Source organism: Leopardus geoffroyi, chromosome A2 (assembly GCF_018350155.1).
Source record: "Leopardus geoffroyi isolate Oge1 chromosome A2, O.geoffroyi_Oge1_pat1.0, whole genome shotgun sequence".
Taxonomy (NCBI): domain Eukaryota; kingdom Metazoa; phylum Chordata; class Mammalia; order Carnivora; family Felidae; genus Leopardus; species Leopardus geoffroyi.
The window spans coordinates 94,366,883-94,377,050 of record NC_059331.1 but is presented as its reverse complement, the minus strand read 5'-3'; the positions used below and the strand labels follow the sequence as shown (position 1 = coordinate 94,377,050).

At 37.3% G+C, this 10,168-nt stretch overlaps 1 protein-coding gene across 3 annotated transcripts in view; it reads left to right on the top strand.

Annotated features, from left to right (window-relative positions):
• The first annotated feature begins 24 nt into the window (after nucleotides 1-24).
• Nucleotides 25-10,168, top strand: part of FAM237B (family with sequence similarity 237 member B) — a 29,261-nt gene continuing 19,117 nt past the window's right edge. The window contains exons 1-2 of one of the 3 annotated variants that reach the window (XM_045497006.1): nucleotides 25-520; nucleotides 5,224-5,316. The gene's annotated coding sequence lies outside the window, so the exon portion shown is untranslated. The remainder of the gene's footprint in view (nucleotides 521-5,223; nucleotides 5,317-10,168) is intronic. The other 2 variants (XM_045497007.1, XM_045497008.1) reach the window with 2 other exon arrangements.

The following is a 10,168-nucleotide window of genomic DNA, read 5'->3' as shown; positions in this document are numbered from 1 at the left end:
TGGCCGCCAACGCGGTATTTCCTCCGCACGGGTCGGCGGAGACGGTGCATGCGCTGTATGATGGACTCCCACCAACTGGCACAGGCGCAGGCGCTGAGCGGCTTGCCTTAATGGTAGGTGGGAAAAAGTGACTTCTGTTTAGGCGTAAAGCAGCGAAAAACACTGAGAAAATGTCGAGGGGCACTGTGGCAAAGGACAATCGGGTGCACAGTGGATACCTCAGGAATGAATACTTTGCATGGGAAGGCACTGGAGACTGAAAGGCCGCGAAGGAATTTTTCCGCTAATTGAGGAAACCAAAGGTACCACAGAGTCTTCACTCGTTGAAGCGGAGTGGAAAAAACAAAACACACACACACGAGAAGAACCACCAACAGACAATAAAACCAAAAGCGTAAAAGACAGAAATTGAGCAGCGAAAGAAGAGGCCGAAAGGCTGTTCGTTCACTGACGAGTAATCTCTAGTAAAAGCCCGGAGACAATGCATTTAAAACTTGGGACACATGTGTCAGGACCTGAGGTCTGTAACAATTTCATTGTGTGTAGTGGGGAAGGGAATTTGTCTTCAACCGTTTGTGAGACAGTAGCTTCTTGGAGGTGTGTAGACAGGGGGCTTTCTCCACCTCACGTCTGAAGCGTGCGGTTGGGAGAATTAGCATACTTTTTCTCTGCCGGGACAGGACCTGCAGAGAGTGGCCAGATCTCAGCCGCTTCACTCACCTCCTCTCCCCATGGCCTTCTGTAATTAAAAAAAAAAAATCTACAGCCAAGTTAGGCGACCCTGCACCACGCTGCTAGTCGTACAGTAATCTTTCTTAACCACTCCGGCTCTTTATTTCTGAAATCTTTTTCATACTTCTACCCCTCATTTACGAAAGTGATTGTTTGGAAATGCAAAATGTGAAGAAAAAAAAAAAGCTCTCTGTGTTGCTCTTTTGCTACTGAACCTCACTCTGCCCCAGTAGTCAATAAAGTTGGGATTGTTGTTTCACCTGTGATTAATTAATCAGAACATTAGGTTGTTAGTATGTAGAAACTTAGTTTAATCTTGATAATTTTTGCTGCCATTTGGATTACTGTCTTCACTGGGTCTTTCTGTTCTGTCAGACCAGTGTGAAGCCCAATCTATTTATTGTCTAAATTTTTTTTTCTTGTTAATGGACACAAGCCAAAATGATTTTCTTTCCCATAATATATACACAGGAAAATGATAACAGCAAATAAAAACAAATGAGAAAATGATATTAAAACATCCTAAAATACAGAGGAACGTTATGTACTATAAGCAAAGGATAAAGCGTATTTTGTTTGAGAAAAACATGGTCAGAGCCTGAGATATTTATTACAGCTCTGGTTATCAGATAGTAAAAGAAACATGAAACTAGGAACTGTCCCCTTAAAAATGTGCAGATAAAATGAACATGAGGTGAAATGACCCAAGGCATTATCCAGACCTGATGCAGAAGTCATTATTGGACAAAAAAATTACTACCTCTGCCATTGAGAAGACAAAACACCTTACCCATTGCTGCTAAGAAGATAAAAGTATAGGAAAAACATTAAACTTAGTGGCATTAGAGAATTTGGCATAATAGGCATGATAGTCCCAAATGAGCCATTGGCATAACTCACAATTTGATTTCAAAAAAATCTTTAATATAAGCTAGAGTTATTCTAACAAAAAATTTTAATAAGCATTTCATTTTGAAATAAATTTAAATTTGCAAAAAGTTATAAAATAGCCCAAAGACCTTTCATATACCATTTACTCAGCTTGCCCTAATGTTAACCATTTGTCAAAACTATGGAATTTATGTTGGTACAATACGGTAGACTTTACTTGATCTCTTTACTTTTTCAACTACAACCTTTTTCTGTTCCAGAATATGATCTTGGACACCACATTACATTTAATCTGATAAATATTTTAGTGTAGCTATTATTGTAAGTGCAAGTGTAAAATGAACAAATATATAATTAACAAATCTAACTTTATGATTTTGTACTGTTTAATTTTGTCAGCAGACTAAAATGAGAACTAACTTGATTATTTGCTTTATAGTTTATCTAAATTGATCTTTTGCCCTCTCACCTTCTATTAATTAGATTCCTACCTTTTGTCTATCATGCTTTTGGTTCTTTCCAAGAGAAGTCAACATAACTAAGTTAAAGGGTCTATATGTGAAACTGCAAAGATAGAGTCTGTCATCGATTTTATACCACTCTCTAGGGTATTCACTAATTTCCTGGAAATGCCAGCCTCTTCTCTATATCAAAAACTAATTTCCCAGGATACATAAGGGAACTCCTAATGTGGTGTTTTCTCCTCCAACAGGCCTCTTTATTTCCCTCTTTTTTTCCTCCCATATCAAAACTTAGCAAGCCTACAGCTTATTTCCTGAGGATATTTCCAAGGACAGACTAGCCATTCTGACAAAATAATTGTGTCAAGATGTTTCTAGGTGAAATTGGCATAAAGTTACTCCTACTAAAGATATGTACTCAATGGCTTCCGGTTACTTCATTGAGGAGAAATAACTCCATTGCTGGAATTTTCAGGTACCATGGCAAGTCTATGGAAGAGGTTTTTGGTGGATGGGCAGGTCTTCCAGATCTGCTTAAGGCAGATGCTTCCTGTGATATCAATCACAGGCCTAAACCAGGATGGACTTGGAGCTAGACGGGAAAGAAGGAGGTTAAGCATGTAAATAAATAAATCTGTTTCTTATTTTTTTTAATTAAAAAATTCTTTTTCATGTTTATTTTTGAGAGAGAGAGAGAGAGACAGAGCATGAGCAGGCAAGGGGCAAAGAGAGAGGAAGACACAGAATCCGAAGCAGGCTCCAGACTCTGAGCTGTCAGCACAGATTCTGACATGGGTCTCGAACTCCCAAACCGTGAGATCATGATCTGAGCTGAAATCAGACGCGTAACTGACTGAGCTACCCAGGCGCCCAAGCCTGTTTCTTTTTATAATAACTACTCAGATTTGCAGGAAATTTCATATATAACACATAATTGAAAATATAGTTCTATATTATACTATAGTACTACAAAAATAAACAATTTTATATTATTCATCTCATTTCTCTCTATTAATAATAGTTACTCAGGAGGTGAATAGCTTATCCCAGAATTTGCTATGAATTAACTTTCTGATACTCCATCATCTACAGTTTTTTTTTTTTAGCATCTACAGTTTTTATGAATATTATGTTAGCAAGAAGTAATCATTAGATTAGATTTACTAGTACTTACTAATAAAATGTTTTCTCTCTGCATTTCCTTTTCCAGAGTCACCCCAAGGACAAAATGTTGAAATAATAGTTTGTTTTTAGTATTCTTAACCTTCCCTTTTTGCACTCCTCCCCACCGCCCTCCACTGCCAACACTATAATTACTTTTTACTACAGGTACTAAGTACCCTTCTGCTATCCTCTCGCAGTACCCGTGAAAACTGGATCTCAGACATGAATATGATACCTGCATTTTACAACCTGACATGATTTTAACCCAATGTGTTAATTCTCTCAGGGCATCTGCTTTTAGTTTTTTATCTCTATTTGTGGAATGAACAAAAGGCCCTAACTTCTACTAAAACAATTTAAAGCTTTACTGTGGGAGATCCTCCAGTGGGGGAATATATGGAAAGAGTAAGGCTTCAGTGTAACAGAAGGTGGCAGCTTATATTGCTTCTATAAGATTCATTCTAAACTTAATTATTTTATTGATTCTATAGTGAAATTGTTATCAGGCTTCACTAGTTTTCATGTACAGAGGAAATAATTTAACCCAAAGGTCTTTTTCACTGCAATCCTTTATCCATATGATCTCCAGAGGTGTTTTATTCCCTCTAAAACATAATGCATTTGATCATATCACTGTTTTCAAGATCCCCTTATGATCTTAGAATGACTGCTATTGTTCCAGACATCATATCCATGTTCCAGGTGGGAACATTTATAAAATTTCTTTCTTCGAAGTTCCATGCTTATGTCTCATTGCTACCTCTATCTTGAAAAGCTCTTTTATTTTTTTTTTTTATTTTTAATAAGCTGGTTACTTTGTCATCTCCAGCTGTTTAGATGTATATGTCTTATTCTTTTTTTTTTTTTAAGAAATTTTTTTTTTCAACGTTTATTTATTTTTGGGACAGAGAGAGACAGAGCATGAACGGGGGAGGGGCAGAGAGAGAGGGAGACACAGAATCGGAAACAGGCTCCAGGCTCTGAGCCATCAGCCCAGAGCCTGACGCGGGGCTCGAACTCACGGACCGCGAGATCGTGACCTGGCTGAAGTCGGAAGCTTAACCGACTGCGCCACCCAGGCGCCCCTATGTCTTATTCTTTTTATATTTCCTAACAGGGTCCATTTGGCCCAGGCCTCAGACTCAATATATGCACCCTGCATTTGTTAATTTATTCTTGAGAAAGATGGTGGCTATATTGCTAACTCCTATGACATATGAATCACCTGAAGTGGGGCACAGAGTTATTCTTGTTATCCTCATAACATAAATTCTTTTAGTTTCATGCCATTAAAAATATTGTTACTCTGAGAACAATTATTAATTGGGTCTGAAACTCAGTGATTAAATCAAGTTCTCCTAGGTAATAAGGGCAAATAGATTGAACAAATGACAGCCATATACCGGTTAAGGTTCATCTTTCTAGATTAAAATGTAGTGCTGTCAAACTGAGGGCCTCTGGCCATGTAATTATTGCCCTAAAACAAAACCCATGTGAAGAAAAATAGTAGATTTATTGCCTTTCTTCCTAGGGATTTATAGTTTGTTCCTTCTTTCATTCACATAACAATTACTGAATTCCAAATTTATCCCACATACTCATCTGTGGGCTGGAACACTGCCATGGTTACTGGAATAACTGAGCAAGAGTAAGCAGAGTAGTTGTATTAATGAGAGCAAGAAGTAAATACTAATATTTCTGATACCTGAATTCATAGTGAGTGGAGAAACTTATTCCTATTGAACATGATTTTGCTTTGTTCTTAATGCACCCTGTTTTTAATTTGAAGAATGTTATTGAAAGGTTATTTTCTTAGAAATATTTATAGAAATCCTAAGAAATGGTTGAATCATGTTTTTAAGACCCCCAGTGTCAACCACCTGTACTAGAAGGATAAAAGTATTTTAAGGGGCTTCCACTATACTATGAGTCATTGATTGCTCTCTTTTTAATACTTTCTTGTAATCATCTACAGGTATAAGAATGGCCGTGGAATTATCAGAAGGACCTTTGATAATACTGCTTCCTGCTTATCCAAAACAAGAGCACTCATACAGCAGGAAATTCAGTAATATATTCAAGATTCTCATTTATCTAACACATTTTCTTTGTTGCTTGTTACTGATACTTGCTGAACAATATACACTTAACAGTAAAATAGAATTCTTAGATAATTTGAATAATAATACAAAATAAGGAAACAAATATTTGTATTAACATACTCATGTATTATTTTAAGTCTTTATTACTACCTCATCATAAATTAATCATCTAGAATATTCTCTTGTAGGAGGAGGTATTGTAAGAACATGTTAAGTCATTGTCCTATTGTTACCGAAACCTAAGTTCAGCTGCCCATCAGTTGAAAGGCCAATCACTACTCAAGATATGAGTTTTGATTGGAAAGGAATATGAGTTTTATTCAGGAGGCCAGCCACCTGGGAAGAAGGTGGACTCTTGTCCAAAGGCCAGCTCCTAGGTTTCTACCTGGCCCAGAGTTTTAAATGGGTTTAATCAGTTAAGGGAGTATAGTGGTCTGTGACACTTCTTGATTACATGCAGACTCGATGATGCCAGCTACAGAGTTATCTTGGTACTCGGAAATATTGCAGGAAATTCTGGTTTTTTGGTGTCCAGGACTGATTGTGCAAGAAGGTCTTGTTCCTAGGTACCAGATGGTGGTTGGGCAAGAGCACTCTTATTTTTGCAAAGGAGGGGAAGGTCTATAGATTCACAGAGGTCAGTAAAGTCATTTGTGTGACTTTAACCAGAAAAAAACATTTTGCTAAAAGATTGCTGGGCTAAACAGAAAGCCAAGGTGGCTTCAAGCATACATGCTGGCCTCAGTGGCCTGGGAAAGTTTTGGCTCCTTATTCCCCGAGGCCAGTGGTCTGCAAATATCAAAGAAAGCAAATTAGTTCTGTTACAGATGAAGGGCCTTAAGTCAGCAGGCAAGGAGTGTGTTAACTTGAAGCAAGTTAGCCCTTAAGACCAGCTGGAGTGCTGTTACACTATACGTGTGTGTTAGACTGTCACTCCACACGTGGTAAGCTACAGCTTTGGAATGGAATAGCATTTGTGCACATTGCACCCATTCTATAGCCTACATAAACACATGGCAGAGACTGTACTCTGAGAAGGTGAACAACACATAACTTATTAGAGGACATGGTTGTGTGTGTAGAAATGAAGTGTATTAAGAACCTATTTTGTTCAAGAGTTGTATAGAACATAAAAAATATATAGTTTTTTAATCTTTCTAAAGGGCCATAGACACCTCTAAAGAGATAATTTTAAAACATTGAATTTGTAATAATTCTGGTTGGACTTTAAAGTCATTCATTTAATTCATTCATTTAACTAAATTCATTCATTTAAATTCATTGATTCATTCAATCTGTCTTTTCCAACAGCGCTAAATTTCTCATTTGATTACTGCAGAGCTCCCAGAAATTTCGGTATTCATTTCTGATACCTATTTCCCTATCTCCCTTTCACTCTTCAACCTACTAGAACTTTATTTATGTTCTTAGTATTTCAGTAAAATTGCACTCACTGGGCCCTTTTCTCAGTTCATATTTTATGTGATCTGGAAATGGCTATTAGTGAGGCAATTACAGTTATCGGATATTTTCCCAATTTTAATGACCAAACTGACAAGAGAGAAAAAAATGAAGATATCAAAAGGTAATATAGAACTTTTGATTTTATATAATTATTTTATGTAATTATTAGTAAGAAAAATTAGGCTCAAACCCCAATGTGTAACAAAACTGAGTGGAAAACAACCCAGTTTGGCAATTATAGCTAAGCATTGGCCCCCCTGACCTAACAGAATGCTAAAAAAGTTTCTGATGAGTCAAAATGAGGTGGCAATAGTTGAACAATGGAAAGGATGAGTCTGTCTCTAGGACAAGTACAAGTTCTTGGGAGCCTTTTAGGGTAGAATTGGTTTAAGACTTATATGTGAGTGTTTTGTTTTTTTTTTTTAATTACTTTTACATTGACCAAACTCTAAGCATAAGACCTAACAAAACACATTTTTTTTTTTTTTTTTTTGCTTCCCATTATCTCTTTAAATTTTTCCAGTAGTGGAAGTTTTCCTCCACTATTAAATTAGAGTTCCAGGATTTATTTTCTACTCACTCTTAGATAATAAACATTCCTTAAAAACATTTTCAGGGCCCAAACAGTCTGGATTCAGAAATTAGAGTGTTGGTTCTTGTATAATAATCAAAACTCTGCATTTAATTCAAAGTTACAGTTTTCCTCCTTCTTTCAGCTAGTGCTGATATTAGGTGCCATTTTGCTGACCTTGACTTCAGGCCATTCTAGATTTGGAGCATGAGACAGAGGAAGAAAAGATAATAAGAATATACTTACTTGAACTTGGCTTTGGTGGGCTAGATTTGAGTTCCTGGGTTTGGCAGGTATTTAGAGCTAACTCTTTCATGGATGCTTTTATGGGTACTTAGAAGAGTCCTACCGCTGAGGTCTCTCACCTCTTGTTCCCTAGTAGATAAATCTGTGTTTGAACACTTCTTTGATATTCTTTCCTATGAGAATCCTATTCTAGATCCTATCCTTGTGGATGGGCCCCTTGATCCCTTTCAGTAGGTCTATTGAACTGAATCCAGGGTGAGCTCTTCTTCATATATGGCCCACCTCCAGTCATGGGAAACCCTCACATAGACTTTACCTTGGCAAATTAGAGTGCAGGCCAATATCCAAACAATAGAAACTCTTCTCCTTTAGCACCATAGCAATTGGTGAGCCAATTTCTTGACTTCTTGATTTCTCTGGACAGGAATCAGACTACTCATTATGCCTCACCACTGTAGGAGTAAAGCAGTGTGCTCTCTCAGTAGGCTTCTTGGAGGCCTCTGCACATCCAAATGAAAGTGAGGAAAGTGAACAGGCATTCCCTGTTCTCTGCCCATTGGGGATGGAAGACCTCAGAGGTCCAAGAGTTTTGTGACCATTTTCTTCAAAATATGAATTTGTTCACTATATTGTACACTTGAAACTAATATACCATTGTGCATTAATTATACTGGAATTAATAATAAAGGAAAAGAAATCTGAATTTGAGTCTGACACCTTACTTTAGTATGAAGTGGCCGACTTCTTACTACTTCTTGATGTGTCAGCTATAACTTGTCAATGTCCTCAGATATTTCTTTTTTGGGAAATATGAAATTTAATATGAATTGAATCGACCAAAACACAAACACATTATTTTCTTCTTTCTCTACATGAACTTTTGTCATCTTTTTATTTTATTTTATTTTATTTTATTTTATTTTATTTTATTTTATTTTATGTATGTATTTATTTTTAATTTATATCCAAGTTAGTTAGCATATAGTGCAACAATGATTTCAGGAATAGATTCCAGTGATTCATCCCCTATATATAACCCCCAGTGCTCATCCTTACAAGTGTCTTCCTTAATGCCCTTTACCCATTTAGGCCATCCCCTCACCCACAACCCTTCAGGCAACCCTCAGTTTGTTCTCTGTATTTAAGAGTCTCATGTTTTGTCCCCCTCCCTGTTTTTATATTGTTTTGCTTCCCTTCCCTTATGTTCATCTGTTTTGTATCTTAAAGTCCTCATAGGAGTGAAGTCATAAGATATTTGTATTTCTCTGACTTATTTTGCTTAGCATAATACCCTATAGTTCCATCCGTGTAGTTGCAAATGGCAAGATTCATTCTTTCTGATTGCCAAGTAATACTCCTATATACCACCTCTTCTTTATCCATTCATCCATTGATGGAAATTTGGCCTCTTTCCATACTTTGGCTATTGTTGATAGTGCTGCTATAAACATTGGGGTGCATGTGTCCCTTCGAAACAGCATACATACACTGAACATAACAGCATTATCCCTCGGATTAATACCTAGTAGCACAATTGCTGGATCATAGGGCAGTTCTATTTTTAACCTTTTGAGGAACCTCCATACTGTTTTCCAGAGTGGCTGTGCCAGTTTGAATACCCACCATTTCTCTGCATCCTTGCCAACATCTGTTGTTGCCTGAGTTGTTCATGTTAGCCATTCTGATAGGTGTCAGGTGGTATCTCACTGTGATAATGATTTGTATTTCCCTGATGATGAGTGATGTTGAGCATTTTATCATGTGTGGGTTAGCCATCTGGATGTCTTTGGAGAATTGTCTGTTCATGTCTTTTGCCCATTTCTTCACTGGATTATTTGTTTTTTGGGTTTGAGTTTGATAAGTTCTCTATAGATTTTGGATGCTAACCCTTTATCTGATATGTCATTTGCAAATATCTTCTGCCATTCTGTCGGTTGCCTTTTAGTTTTGCTGATTGCTTCCTTTGCTGAGCAGAAGCTTTTTATTTTGATGAGGTCCCAATAGTTTATTTTTGGTTTTGTTTCCCTTGCCTCCAGAGACATGTTGAGTAAGAAGTTGCTGCGGCCAAGGTCAAACAGGTTTTTACCTGCTTTCTCCTCTAGGATTTTGATGGCTTCCTGTCTGAGGTTTACGTGGTCTTTCATCCATTTTGAGTTTATTTTTGTGTCTGGTGTAAGAAAGTGGTCCAGGTTCATTCTTCTGCATGTCACTGTCCAGTTTTCCCAGCACCACTTGCTGAGGAGACTGTCCTTATTCCACTGGATATTCTTTCCTGCTTTGTCAAAGATTAGTTGGCCATACATTTGTGGGGCCATTTCTGGCTTCTCTGTTCTGTTCCATTGATCTGAGTGTTTGTTTTTGTACCAGTACCATACTGTCTTGATGATTACTGCTTTGTAATACAGCTTGAAGTCTGGGATTGTGATGCCTCCAGTTTTGTTTTTCTTTTTCAGGACTGCTTTGGCTTTTGGGGTCTTTTCTGGTTCCATACAAATTTTAGGATTGTTTGTTCTAGCTCTGTGAAGAATGCTGGTGTT